The sequence below is a fragment of the Pseudoliparis swirei genome, chromosome 8 (genome assembly GCF_029220125.1).
Source record: "Pseudoliparis swirei isolate HS2019 ecotype Mariana Trench chromosome 8, NWPU_hadal_v1, whole genome shotgun sequence".
Taxonomy (NCBI): domain Eukaryota; kingdom Metazoa; phylum Chordata; class Actinopteri; order Perciformes; family Liparidae; genus Pseudoliparis; species Pseudoliparis swirei.
In genome coordinates, this window is record NC_079395.1 from 23,863,502 (window position 1) to 23,879,202 (window position 15,701).

Here is a 15,701-nt window from a genome sequence, read left to right on the forward strand (position 1 = left end):
GTTTACCTGTGATATAAAGACCATGTTTACCTGTGATATGAGGACCATGTTTACCTGTGATATGAGGACCATGTTTACCTGTGATATGAGGACCATGTTTACCTGTGATATAAAGACCATGTTTACCTGTGATATGAGGACTATGTTTACCTGTGATATAAAGACCATGTTTACCTGTGATATGAGGACCATGTTTACCTGTGATATGAGGACCATGTTTACCTGTGATATGAGGACCATGTTTACCTGTGATATAAAGACCATGTTTACCTGTGATATGAGGACTATGTTTACCTGTGATATGAGGACCATGTTTACCTGTGATATAAAGACCATGTTTACCTGTGATATGAGGACCATGTTTACCTGTGATATAAAGACCATGTTTACCTGTGATATAAAGACCATGTTTACCTGTGATATGAGGACTATGTTTACCTGTGATATGAGGACCATGTTTACCTGTGATATGAGGACCATGTTTACCTGTGATATGAGGACTATGTTTACCTGTGATATAAAGACCATGTTTACCTGTGATATGAGGACCATGTTTACCTGTGATATGAGGACTATGTTTACCTGTGATATGAGGACTATGTTTACCTGTGATATAAAGACCATGTTTACCTGTGATATGAGGACTATGTTTACCTGTGATATGAGGACCATGTTTACCTGTGATATGAGGACTATGTTTACCTGTGATATGAGGACCATGTTTACCTGTGATATGAGGACAATGTTTACCTGTGATATGAGGACAATGTTTACCTGTGATATGAAGACCATGTTTACCTGTGATATGAGGACCATGTTTACCTGTGATATGAGGACCATGTTTACCTGTGATATGAGGACCATGTTTACCTGTGATATGAGGACTATGTTTACCTGTGATATGAGGACTATGTTTACCTGTGATATAAAGACCATGTTTACCTGTGATATGAGGACCATGTTTACCTGTTATATGAGGACCATGTTTACCTGTGATATGAGGACCATGTTTACCTGTGATATGAGGACTATGTTTACCTGTGATATAAAGACCATGTTTACCTGTGATATGAGGACTATGTTTACCTGTGATATGAGGACCATGTTTACCTGTGATATGAGGACCATGTTTACCTGTGATATGAGGACTATGTTTACCTGTGATATGAGGACTATGTTTACCTGTGATATAAAGACCATGTTTACCTGTGATATGAGGACCATGTTTACCTGTGATATGAGGACCATGTTTACCTGTGATATGAGGACTATGTTTACCTGTGATATGAGGACTATGTTTACCTGTGATATAAAGACCATGTTTACCTGTGATATGAGGACCATGTTTACCTGTGATATGAGGACCATGTTTACCTGTGATATGAGGACCATGTTTACCTGTGATATGAGGACCATGTTTACCTGTGATATGAGGACCATGTTTACCTGTGATATAAAGACCATGTTTACCTGTGATATGAGGACTATGTTTACCTGTGATATGAGGACTATGTTTACCTGTGATATGAGGACCATGTTTACCTGTGATATAAAGACCATGTTTACCTGTGATATGAGGACCATGTTTACCTGTGATATGAGGACCATGTTTACCTGTGATATGAGGACCATGTTTACCTGTGATATAAAGACCATGTTTACCTGTGATATGAGGACCATGTTTACCTGTGATATGAGGACTATGTTTACCTGTGATATGAGGACCATGTTTACCTGTGATATGAGGACCATGTTTACCTGTGATATAAAGACCATGTTTACCTGTGATATAAAGACCATGTTTACCTGTGATATGAGGACTATGTTTACCTGTGATATGAGGACCATGTTTACCTGTGATATGAGGACCATGTTTACCTGTGATATGAGGACTATGTTTACCTGTGATATAAAGACCATGTTTACCTGTGATATGAGGACCATGTTTACCTGTGATATGAGGACTATGTTTACCTGTGATATGAGGACTATGTTTACCTGTGATATAAAGACCATGTTTACCTGTGATATGAGGACTATGTTTACCTGTGATATGAGGACCATGTTTACCTGTGATATGAGGACTATGTTTACCTGTGATATGAGGACCATGTTTACCTGTGATATGAGGACAATGTTTACCTGTGATATGAGGACAATGTTTACCTGTGATATGAAGACCATGTTTACCTGTGATATGAGGACCATGTTTACCTGTGATATGAGGACCATGTTTACCTGTGATATAAAGACCATGTTTACCTGTGATATAAAGACCATGTTTACCTGTGATATGAGGACCATGTTTACCTGTGATATGAGGACCATGTTTACCTGTGATATGAGGACCATGTTTACCTGTGATATAAAGACCATGTTTACCTGTGATATGAGGACCATGTTTACCTGTGATATGAGGACCATGTTTACCTGTGATATGAGGACCATGTTTACCTGTGATAAAAAGACCATGTTTACCTGTGATATAAAGACCATGTTTACCTGTGATATGAGGACTATGTTTACCTGTGATATGAGGACCATGTTTACCTGTGATATGAGGACCATGTTTACCTGTGATATGAGGACCATGTTTACCTGTGATATGAGGACTATGTTTACCTGTGATATAAAGACCATGTTTACCTGTGGGCTCATCCTGAAGCTCTGCTGCTGCTGCAAAGAGAAACAAACATGAACACCAGATCCTCCATCACTGAAATGACATCATCTCATCAACTGTACAGTGCATCCAAACCCTGCAGCTGGGGTGTGTGTGTGTGTGTGTGTTCACCTTCTTCTGCTGCCTCCTCTTCTTCTACTTCTTCTTCTTCTGTGATTGTGGAACAAGAAACATTTGGAACCGTGAATCACATGTCAATCAAATCACAATCAACAACTACAAGCCAGCCCACTTATTGGACGACGGTACTGGCCAATAGATTCAAGATCCCACATGTTGCTATGTGTGTTTGTCATATGCACAGCTGACTCCCTCCAAGGACAGACAGACCCGGCGCTCCTTCCACCCTGACTTACTATTAGTAACTACTCCTCCCCAACGGAGTGAGGCCTCTCATTGGCCGGATAGGAACGAGTTCAGTGTTGACCTGGTGGATCAAGCTTCTTCAGCTGGTTCCCAGTCCAGCTAAAGTGAAACATTTAATTTTCTGAGCCATCAAAACAAATGAGTTTTTTTACAGTTTGAAGTCCACTTCCTGTTTGCCTTGGTCATCAACTGCTCGAGATGTGAACACAGACAGTGAACAGGCGTCTCAAAGGGCATACTATAAAGCACTCTCGTCTTCCACTGACATATACAGGACCAGGCGGCTCCATTGACATGCAATACAGAATGTAATAATCCAGACTAAAACTTCACTTTGACGTTTTATAGTGTGCAAGATTATCTCAGACTGAACAAGTGTTACAAGTAACAAGTGTTACTCCAGGAAGTGACATTTCACTGCCAAGATATAGTCGAGCACACAACCACCAAACACAACCACAATGTGTTGAACACACAACATCTGACACACCCTCCTGCTGCTGGGAGATTCTACACACTTCTCCAAAGATACTTCACACTGCGGTTTTGATGTCTTCCAGTCGGGCTTCTGTCAGCAGCACAGTACTGAAACGGCTCTTGTTAAGGTTTTCAACGACATCCACTTAGACACAGACAGTGCCATAGCTCATTGCTTGTATCTCAGTGTGTATATTTGTGTGTATACATGTCGTATGTCGTAGTATTACTGGATCTTTGTACTGTATCACAGAGACTAAAGTCCGGGTAGGACTCAACTGGTGTGAATGTACTTGAAGGACCGACACCACGTTGTGTCTGTAGCTAGTTACACATCAGAGCCGACTAGGATGACATGTGGTGTTCCCCAAGGTGCAGTACTGGGGCCTCTGCTGTTCAACATCTACATGCTTCCCCTGGCTCAGGTTATGAATAACAACAGTGTGTTATCATAATCATGCAGACGACACACAGATCTATATCACCAGGGGACTACAATCACATACTTGCTGGCTAAATGCACTGGAGAAATCAACAACTGGATGGGCCACAATGCTCTTCGATCAAATGAAGATAAAACAGAAGTAGTGGTTTTTGGTCCCAAGACGGAGGATTGGAAGTCGGCGCTCAGCTTCAATCACTGATGTTAAAGACCACAAACCAAGCCAGAAATCTAGGTGTAATCATGGATTCAGAGCTCAACCTGAACGGCCGAACCAAGACAACTGCAAAATCAGCTTCCATCACCTGAACAATATCTCAAGGATTAGAGGACTTGTGTCTCAACCGGATCTAGAGAAACTTGTCCATTCAGTAGATCCGACTACTGTAATGGTGTGTTCACAGGTCTCTGTAAAAAGTAAATCAGAAAGCTGCAGCTAACCAACTCCTGGCTGAAGCTTCATATTTAAAAGAGTACTCCACCAAATTTACCATTACACTCCTAGTTTTAAAAAACAGATAAAAACACAGCAGAGATTAAGAGATACTGTTGTTTTAATGCTATGCCATGTACTTCTTGTTATGCTAGTAGCGGCTAATGCTGAACTCAACTCTGCCTCTACAACCGCAGACTCTTAGCCGTCTAACTTGTAGTCTTCAGATCCAACTGACTCAAGATACATTGATCAGACTTCATACATTGATCAGTCTCCTCTGGAGACACTAAAGTCTTTCACAGATAACCCAGAGCTTTAAAAAGACAGATGTCTAAAGTCTGTGGAGTTCCTGTTTAACGGGGCCACATGGCGTGACCATTAGCTCTAGATACATGTGGTGGACCTTCCTCCTCACCTGTTTCAGTAGCAGCCTCTTCTGTTGGAGCCGCCTCCTTTTCCACAGCTGGCTGCTCGACAGTTTCCTCTAAAGGTGCCTCATCCTCCTCCTCCTCCTCCTCCTCCACAGCTTCTTTGGTTGGCGCTGCCTCCTCTTCAGCAGGCTCATCTGAAGGAGCTGCCTCCTCTTCTTCCACTACCTCATTGACAGCATCCAGAGCTTCAACCTCTTCAGCAGGCTCCTCAGGGGATTCTTCTGCCGGAGCGCTCTCTTCCTCGACAGCCTCGTCATCTGATGCCATCTCTTCAGCAGCAGCCTCCTCCTCCTCCTCCTCCTCTGGTGTAGCCTCTTCCAAAGGCTCATCTGCAGCCTCCTCCTCTTCTTCTTCGGTCTCCTCCACTGCAGCCTCCACCTCTGCTGCAAGTTCCTCCTCCTCTTCAGCAGCCCCGCCCTCTTCCTCCACAGCCTCGTCAGCAGCCTCCTCCTCCACAGCCGTTTCCTCTTCAGGTGCTGCCTCCCCTTCAAGTGCTGCCTCCTCCTCCTCCTCCTCTGCAGGTGCTGCCTCCTCCTCCTCTTCAGGTGCTGCTTCCTCCTCCTCTTCAGGTGCTGCCTCCTCCTCCTCTTCAGGTGCTACCTCCTCTTCCTCTGCTACAGGTGCTGCCTCCTCTTCAAGTGCTGCTTCCTCTTGAAGTGCTTCCTCCTCTACAGGTGCCGCCTCCTCCTCTACATATGCTGCCTCCTCCTCTACAGGTGCTGCCTCCTCCTCCTCCTCCTCTGCAGGTGCTGCCTCCTCTTCTTCCGGTTGGTCTTCATCCTCCTCAAATGAAACAGTCTGAAAGTGTTAGAAAATATATGGTGTTACACATTTTTGATAGTATTGAAACACGTATGGACATAATTGATGAAATCCTGTGGTGACAAAGTGGCCCACTGCAAAACCGTTAGACCATTGTTAATGAACATGTCTATAACCTGAGGGTCGTCCATGCAGCAGTGTTCCCATTACCTACCAAGACTGGCGGCTTTTTAGTGTCATCACCATTCATATTTATACATTAAATTGTTTGGCTGCAAGTAGAGTAGTTGAATGAATTTGCTCAGTTACATTCCATTCATTCATTCTCTTCCACGTAATTCGGGGTTGGGTATCGGGGGCAGCAGACCCAGCAGACTGACCCAGACTTCCCTCTCAGCTCATTCTGGGGGATCCCGAGGCGTTTACAGGCCAGCTTAGAGATGTAATCCCTCCAGCGTGTCCTGGGTCTTCCCCGGGGTCTCCTCCCAGTTGGACGTGCCTGGAAAACCTCTAAAGGGAGGCATTCACGAGGCATCCGAATCAGATGCCCGAACCACCTCAGCTGACTCCTTTCGACAGGAAGGAGTATTGGCTCGACTCCAAGCTCCCTCCTGATGTCCGAGCTCCTTACTCTATCTCTAAGGCTCCTAGAGGAAACTCATCTCCTTACTCGATCTCTAAGGCTCCTACAGAGGAAACTCACCTCCTTACTCTATCTCTAAGGCTCCTACACAGAAAACTCATCTCCTTACTCTATCTCTAAGGCTCCTACACAGAAAACTCATCTCCTTACTCTATCTCTAAGGCTCCTACAGAGGAAACTCATCTCCTTCCTCTATCTCTAAGGCTCCTACAGAGGAAACTCACCTCCTTACTCTATCTCTAAGGCTCCTACAGAGGAAACTCATCTCCTTACTCGATCTCTAAGGCTCCTACAGAGGAAACTCATCTCCTTACTCTATCTCTAAGGCTCCTACACAGGAAACTCATCTCCTTACTCTATCTCTAAGGCTCCTACAGAGGAAACTCACCTCCTTACTCTATCTCTAAGGCTCCTACAGAGGAAACTCATCTCCTTACTCTATCTCTAAGGCTCCTACACAGGAAACTCATCTCCTTACTCTATCTCTAAGGCTCCTACAGAGGAAACTCACCTCCTTACTCTATCTCTGAGGCTCCTACAGAGGAACCTCACCTCCTTACTCTATCTCTAAGGCTCCTACAGAGGAAACTCATCTCCTTACTCTATCTCTAAGGCTCCTACACAGGAAACTCATCTCCTTACTCTATCTCTAAGGCTCCTACAGAGGAAACTCACCTCCTTACTCTATCTCTGAGGCTCCTACAGAGGAACCTCATCTCCTTACTCTATCTCTAAGGCTCCTACAGAGGAAACTCATCTCCTTACTCTATCTCTGAGGCTCCTACAGAGGAACCTCACCTCCTTACTCTATCTCTAAGGCTCCTACAGAGGAACCTCATCTCCTTCCTCTATCTCTAAGGCTCCTACAGAGGAACCTCATCTCCTTACTCTATCTCTAGGGCTCCTACAGAGGAACCTCACCTCCTTACTCTATCTCTAAGGCTCCTACAGAGGAACCTCACCTCCTTACTCTATCTCTAAGGCTCCTACAGAGGAACCTCATCTCCTTCCTCTATCTCTAAGGCTCCTACAGAGGAACCTCATCTCCTTACTCTATCTCTAAGGCTCCTACAGAGGAACCTCACCTCCTTACTCTATCTCTAAGGCTCCTACAGAGGAAACTCATCTCCTTCCTCTATCTCTAAGGCTCCTACAGAGGAACCTCACCTCCTTACTCTATCTGTAAGGCTCCTAGAGGAAACTCATCTCCTTACTCTATCTCTAAGGCTCCTACAGAGGAAACTCACCTCCTTACTCTATCTCTAAGGCTCCTACAGAGGAACCTCATCTCCTTACTCTATCTCTAAGGCTCCTAGAGGAAACTCATCTCCTTACTCTATCTCTAAGGCTCCTACAGAGGAAACTCACCTCCTTACTCTATCTCTAAGGCTCCTACAGAGGAACCTCACCTCCTTACTCTATCTCTAAGGCTCCTAGAGGAAACTCATCTCCTTACTCTATCTCTAAGGCTCCTACAGAGGAAACTCACCTCCTTACTCTATCTCTAAGGCTCCTACAGAGGAACCTCACCTCCTTACTCTATCTCTAAGGCTCCTAGAGGAACCTCATCTCCTTACTCTATCTCTAAGGCTCCTGCAGAGGAAACTCATCTCCTTACTCTATCTCTAAGGCTCCTGCAGAGGAAACTCATCTCCTTACTCTATCTCTAAGGCTCCTATAGCAGAAACTCATCTCCTTACCCTATCTCTAAGACTGAGCCCGGCCACCCTACGAAGGGAACTCATTTCGGTCGCTTGCATCCGTGACCTTGTTCTTTCGGTCACGGTCAAGTTCCTGACCATAGGTGAGGGTTGGTGCGTAGACCGACCAGTAAATTGAGAGCTTCTCCTTTCGGCTCAGCTCCTCTTCACCAAGACCGTCCGGTGAAGCGCCTGTTTTACTGCTGCAGCCGCACCGATCCGGTCGAGACCGCCAAACCTGACCTGCTCCACCCCCAGGCTGCGCCTAGATATCCTGTCCATCATCGGTGATGAAGGGCAGCCCTGGCGGAGGCCAACACCCACTGGGAACGTGTCTGACTTAATGCTGAGAATGCAAACACAGCTCCTACTGCAGGGTACAGAGACCGGAGAGCCCACTGCAAAATGTCCGGAACCCCATACTCCCGCAGCACCCCCCACCAAACCCCAGAGGGACCCGGTCGAAAGCCAAGTCCACAAACCACATGTAGACTGGTTGGGCAAACTCCCAGGACCCCTCGAGTGGTCTTGCCAGGGTAAAGAGCTGGTCCAGTTCCACGACCGGCACAGAATCCGTCCTGCTGGTCTTGAATCTGAGGTTTGACCAACAGGCAAAGCCTCCTCTCAGAAACCTGGCATAAGCTTTCCCCGGGAGGATGAGTAGTATGATAGCACAATAGTTCGAGCACACACTCCGGTTCCCCTTTTTGAAAATGGGAACCACCACCCCGGTCAGCCAGTCCATGGGGTCTGTTCCTGAACCCCACGTGACATTGAAGAGGCGTGTCAGCTAAGACATCCCAACAATGTCCAGCGCTTCAGCACCTCAGGGCGGATCTCATCCAGATCTCAGCGCCTTTCCATCAAGGAGCTTTTTGACAAACTTAACGGCCTCTATTGGATATTGGTGCGGCCACCCCCAACTCTACAGGCATTGCCCCCTCTCCAGGGCACATGTTGGCCGGATTTAGGAGTTCCTCAAAGTACTCTTTCCACCGCCTGGTGATGCCCCCCGTCCGGGTCAGCAGCCCCCCCCCCCACCCCACGGCTGAGAACAGCCTGGGGTAGGCCCTGCTTTCCCTTCGTGAGCCGTCGGATGGTTTGCCAGAACTTCCTTGAGGCCAACTGAAAGTCCTTCTCCATGGCCTCCCCAAACTCTTCCCATGCATCTGCGACCACCGCATCTACCTGTCAGCTGCTTCAGGAGACCCCTGGGCCAACCCGGCCCGAAAGGCTTCCTTTAGCTTGATGGCTTGCCTCAGCCCTGGTGTCCCCACCAGGTTCTCGGGTTGCCGCCACGACAGGCACCGATGACCTTCTGACCACAGCTCCTATCGGCCGCTTCCACAATAGAGGCTTTGAACATGGACCACTCGGATTCCATGTCCCCAACCTCCCTCGGTATGTGTGAGAGGTTCAGTTGAAGACCTCCCTGACAGGGTCCTCACCCAGACGTTCCCAGTTCACCCGCACTACACGCTTGGGCTTGCCAGGTCTTTCTAACCGACTCCCCCGCCATCTGATCCAACTCACCACCAGGTGGTGATCAGTTGACAGCTCTGCTCCTCTCTTCACCCGAGTGTCCAAGACATACTCAGATCAGATGATACGATTACAAAGTCCATCATTGATCTCCGGCCTCAGGTGTTCTGGTACCAGGTACATTTATGAGCCCCCTTGTGTTGGAACATGGTGTTGGTTATGGACAAGCCGTGGCTAGCACGGGGTCCAGCAGTCCAGTAACAGAACACCGCTCGGGTTCAGATCAGAAGCCGTTCTTCCCAATCACCCTCCAGGTTTCTCTGTCATTGCCAACGTGAGCGTTGAAGTCTCCCAGGAGAACTCTGGAGTCGGCAGGCGGTCCCTCTCCAGGACTCCTCCCACCGACTCCGAGAAGGCCGGATACTCTGAACTGCTGTTTGGTGCATAAGCACAAACCACAGTCAGAGCCTTACTCCCCGCAACCCGCGGGGAGGCGACCCTCTCGTTCTCCAGGGAAAACTCCAACACAACAGCCCGTTCTACATAGCACCCGAACCTGATGCTTTACCCTGCGAGTGGTGAGTTCACAGGGTTGCTGCGTCATGTTTTTTCTTCGGGCTAAGCCCGACCGGGCCCCATAGGCGAAGGCCCAGCCACCAGACGCTCGCCGGCGAGCTCGCTTACTGGCTCTGGGTCCGGGACGGTGGCCCGGTTTTCCTTGTCCGGGCGAGGTAGCTTCATTCGGTGGGCTGCTATCCATCAGGGTTTTTGAACCGCTCTTATTCTGGACTCTCACCCAAGACCTGTTTACCTTGGGAGACCCTACCAGGGGCTAATACCTGGACAACATAGCTCCTCGGATCACTGAGCCTCTCAAACTCCTCCACCACGTTAATGTGGCGATCTGCGGAGTAGTTACATTCCACGGTTGCTAAAACAAAAGCACACAATTGTAAACAAGATGTTCTTCCAAACCACAGCTGGAGTTGTAAAGATTCACTTTGAGTGAAATGTTCAAGCATCTGAAGCAAGTTATGTGCGTAAGTTACTGTTCTTTACATGTGTAGCTTTAAACTAAGTAGTGGTCTCAAAAACTCCCTAACACTACTTGTATGTTTATATTTTTAAATACGAGTAGCATAGAAATCCTCTGGAACAAAAACTGTCCTTCACACTGGTCGGCAGTAGAGCTGTAGTTCACTCTGAACAAAAACAATCGTAGGAACTTTAGCATGAAAGAAAAAAAGGAAGACGGACTAGGAAATAAAGATTGTTGAGTAAAGTTCATAACAAAACAAACCTCCTCCACAGGGGCCTCCTCCTCTTCCACGGCAAGAGGCTCCTCCTCCTCCAGCACCTCCGGATCCTCTTCAATCACCTGGAAGGAAAACACCAACCACATGTCATCACAATGTTCACAAACATTATACAAACTTTATAGCAGATATTATCGTTGCACTAAAGTTTTATAATAATCCACGAGGTCTGTACCAACCTCAGGAGTCTCCACAGGCTCAGGTTCTGGTTCTGGCTCAGGTTCTGGTTCAGCTGCCAGCTCAGGCTCTAGAGGGAGAGGCAGATTGTTTGAGATTCTCTGACACACGATCAAAAGTCCTTCGATCATGTGCCATGATCATCACATGAAGACATTCACACACACTCACCTGCTGGAGGTGCAGAAGTGTCCTCTGCTACCGCAGCTTCTATCACATCTTCCATCAGCTCAGGCTCAGGCTCAACAATATCTGAGGAGGGGATACAGGTTCCCATTGCATTGAAAAGTGAAGACGCAAGTGGATGATTCAACGAAGCAGGACTAATCTGTATGTCACACGGTCCACTGTCAAACATGTGATGCTAAATGGTAAATGGAGCCTTCATGTATCAAGCTCCTCCTCTTTTATGGAACCAGCTCCACCTTCAGTCCTGGAGGAGACACAGTCACTTCATGGAGACTGAAGACTTTTTCAAGTCTTGATTTTGGTCCATGCCTACTACTCATTATTCATAATTTCTGTGATATTCATTGTTATGTTAATGTGACTAACGCTTTTCATCTGGTCACACGACATCTATTGTTCATCTGGTCACACGACATCTATTGTTCATCTGGTCACATGACATCTATTGTTCATCTGGTCACATGACATCTATTGTTCATCTGGTCACATGACATCTATTGTTCACCTGGTCACATGACATCTATTGTTCATCTGGTCACGTGACATCTATTGTTCATCTGGTCACACGACATCTATTGTTCATCTGGTCACATGACATCGATTGTTCATCTGGTCACATGACCTCTATTGTTCACCTGGTCTCATGACATCTATTGTTCATCTGGTCACATGACATCTATTGTCCATCTGGTCACATGACATCTATTGTTCATCTGGTCACATGACATCTATTGTTCACCTGGTCACATGACATCTATTGTTCATCTAGTCACATGACATCTATTGTTCATCTAGTCACATGACATCTATTGTTCATCTGGTCACATGACATCTATTGTTCATCTAGTCACATGACATCTATTGTTCTTCTGGTCACATGACATCTATTGTTCATCTGGTCACATGACATCTATTGTTCACCTGGTCACATGACATCTATTGTTCATCTGGTCACATGACATCTATTGATCATCCATGACATCTATTGATCATCTAGTCACATGACATCTATTGTTCATCTGGTCACATGACATCTATTGTTCACCTGGTCACATGACATCTATTGATCATCTAGTCACATGACATCTATTGTTCATCTGGTCACATGACATCTATTGTTCACCTGGTCACATGACATCTATTGATCATCTGGTCACATGACATCTATTGTTCATCTGGTCACATGACATCTATTGTTTATCTAGTCACATGACATCTATTGTTCATCTGGTCACATGACATCTATTGTTCATCTGGTCACATGACATCTATTGTTCATCTGGTCACATGACATCTATTGTTCATCTAGTCACATGACATCTATTGTTCATCTGGTCACATGACATCTATTGTTCATCTGGTGACATGACATCTATTGTTCATCTGGTCACATGACATCTATTGTTTATCTAGTCACATGGCATCTATTATTCATCTGGTCACATGACATCTATTGTTCACCTGGTCACATGACATCTATTGTTTATCTAGTCACATGACATCTATTGTTCATCTGGTCACATGACATCTACTGTTCATCTGGTCACATGACATCTATTGTTCACCTGGTCACATGACATCTATTGTTCATCTGGTCACATGACATCTATTGTTCATCTGGTCACATGACATCTATTGTTCATCTGGTGACATGACATCTATTGTTCATCTGGTCACATGACATCTATTGTTCATCTAGTCACATGACATCTATTGTTCATCTGGTCACATGACACTTATTGTTCATCTGGTCTCATGACATATATTGTTCATCTGGTCACATGACATCTATTGTTCATCTGGTCACATGACATCTATTGTTCATCTGGCCATGACATCTATTGTTCATCTGGTCTCATGAGATCTATTGTTCATCTGGTCACATGACATCTATTGTTCATCTGGTGACATGACATCTATTGTTCATCTGGTCACATGACATCTATTGTTCATCTAGTCACATGACATCTATTGTTCATCTGGTCACATGACATCTATTGTTCATCTGGTCACATGACATCTAATGTTCATCTGGTCTCATGACATCTATTGTTCATCTGGTCACATGACATCTATTGTTCATCTGGTGACATGACATCTATTGTTCATCTGGTCACATGACATCTATTGTTCATCTGGTCACATGACAGTTTCTGTTCAGCTCGGCACATGACACTTATTGTTCATCTGGTCTCATGACATATATTGTTCATCAGGTCACATGACATCTATTGTTCATCTGGTCACATGACATCTATTGTTCATCTGGTCACATGACATCTATTGTTCATCTGGTCACATACATCTATGTTATCTGGTCACATGACATCTATTGTTCATCTGGTCACATGACATCTATTGTTCATCTGCTACTAGACCTGTCTAGTTTACTTCAGTTTGAGGCCTTTCTAGGGAAATACATGGCGTGGGCAAAAGTAGGAGAAGTCAGAGCCTTCAGGTATCAAGCTCCTCCTCTTTTATGGAACCAGCTCCACCTTCAGTCCTGGAGGAGACTCCGCCCCCTCATGGAGACTGAGGACTCTCCTCTTGATGGTCTTATAGACCTGAACCAGGTTCACCTGGAGAGACCTAGAGACGCTGCTAGAGGCTGAGAGGCTGAGGGGGACGCTTAGGATACACTGAGCTCCTCTCTCCTCTCTCCTTATGGACGCTTAGGATACACTGAGCTCCTCTCCTCTCTCCTTATGGACGCTTAGGATACACTGAGCTCCTCTCTCCTCTCTCCTTATGGACGCTTAGGATACACTGAGCACCTCTCCTCTCTCCTTATGGACGCTTAGGATACACTGAGCTCCTCTCTCCTCTCTCCTTATGGACGCTTAGGATACACTGAGCTCCTCTCTCCTCTCTCCTTATGGACGCTTAGGATACACTGAGCTCCTCTCCTCTCTCCTTAAGGACGCTTAGGATACACTGAGCTCCTCTCTCCTCTCTCCTTATGGATGCTTAGGATACACTGAGCACCTCTCTCCTCTCCTTATGGACGCTTAGGATACACTGAGCTCCTCTCTCCTCTCTCCTTATGGACGCTTAGGATACACTGAGCTCCTCTCTCCTCTCCTCCTTATGGACGCTTAGGATACACTGAGCTCCTCTCCTCTCCTCTCTCCTTATGGACGCTTAGGATACACTGAGCTCCTCTCTCCTCTCTCCTTATGGACGCTTAGGATACACTGAGCTCCTCTCTCCTCTCTCCTTATGGACGCTTAGGATACACTGAGCTCCTCTCTCCTCTCTCCTTAAGGACGCTTAGGATACACTGAGCTCCTCTCCTCTCTCCTTAAGGATGCTTAGGATACACTGAGCTCCTCTCTCCTTATGGACGCTTAGGATACACTGAGCTCCTCTCTCCTCTCCTCCCTCCTTATGGACGCTTAGGATACACTGAGCTCCTCTCTCCTCTCCTCTCTCCTTATGGACGCTTAGGATACACTGAGCTCCTCTCTCCTCTCTCCTTAAGGACGCTTAGGATATACTGAGCTCCTCTCTCCTCTCTCCTTAAGGACGCTTAGGATACACTGAGCTCCTCTCTCCTCTCTCCTTATGGACGCTTAGGATACACTGAGCTCCTCTCTCCTCTCCTCTCTCCTTATGGATGCTTAGGATACACTGAGCTCCTCTCTCCTCTCTCCTTATGGATGCTTAGGATACACTGAGCTCCTCTCTCCTCTCCTTATGGACATTTAGGATACACTGAGCTCCTCTCTCCTCCTTATGGACGTTTAGGATACACTGAGCTCCTCTCTCCTCTCTCCTTAAGCACGCTTAGGATACACTGAGCTCCTCTCTCCTTATGGACATTTAGGATACACTGAGCTCCTCTCTCCTCCTTATGGACGTTTAGGATACACTGAGCTCCTCTCTCCTCTCTCCTTAAGCACGCTTAGGATACACTGAGCTCCTCTCTCCTTATGGACGCTTAGGATACACTGAGCTCCTCTCTCCTTATGGACGTTTAGGATACACTGAGCTCCTCTCCTCTCCTCTCTCCTTATGGACGCTTAGGATACACTGAGCTCCTCTCTCCTCTCCTCTCTCCTTATGGACGCTTAGGATACACTGAGCTCCTCTCTCCTCTCCTCTCTCCTTAAGGATGTTTAGGATACAATGAGCTCCTCTCTCCTCTCCGCTCTCCTTATGGATGCTTAGGATACACTGAGCTCCTCTCTCCTCTCCTCTCTCCTTATGGACGCTTAGGATACAATGAGCTCCTCTCTCCTTATGGATGCTTAGGATACACTGAGCTCCTCTCCTCTCTCCTTATCGATGCTTAGGATACACTGAGCTCCTCTCTCCTCTCCTTATGGACATTTAGGATACACTGAGCTCCTCTCTCCTCTCCTCCCTCCTTATGGACGCTTAGGATACACTGAGCTCCTCTCTCCTCTCTCCTTATGGACACTTAGGATACACTGAGCTCCTCTCTCCTCTCTCCTTAAGGACGCTTAGGATACACTGAGCTCCTCTCTTCTCTCCTTATGGATGCTTAGGATACACTGAGCTCCTCTCTCCTCTCCTTATGGACATTTAGGATACACTGAGCTCCTCTCTCCTCCTTATGGACGTTTAGGATACA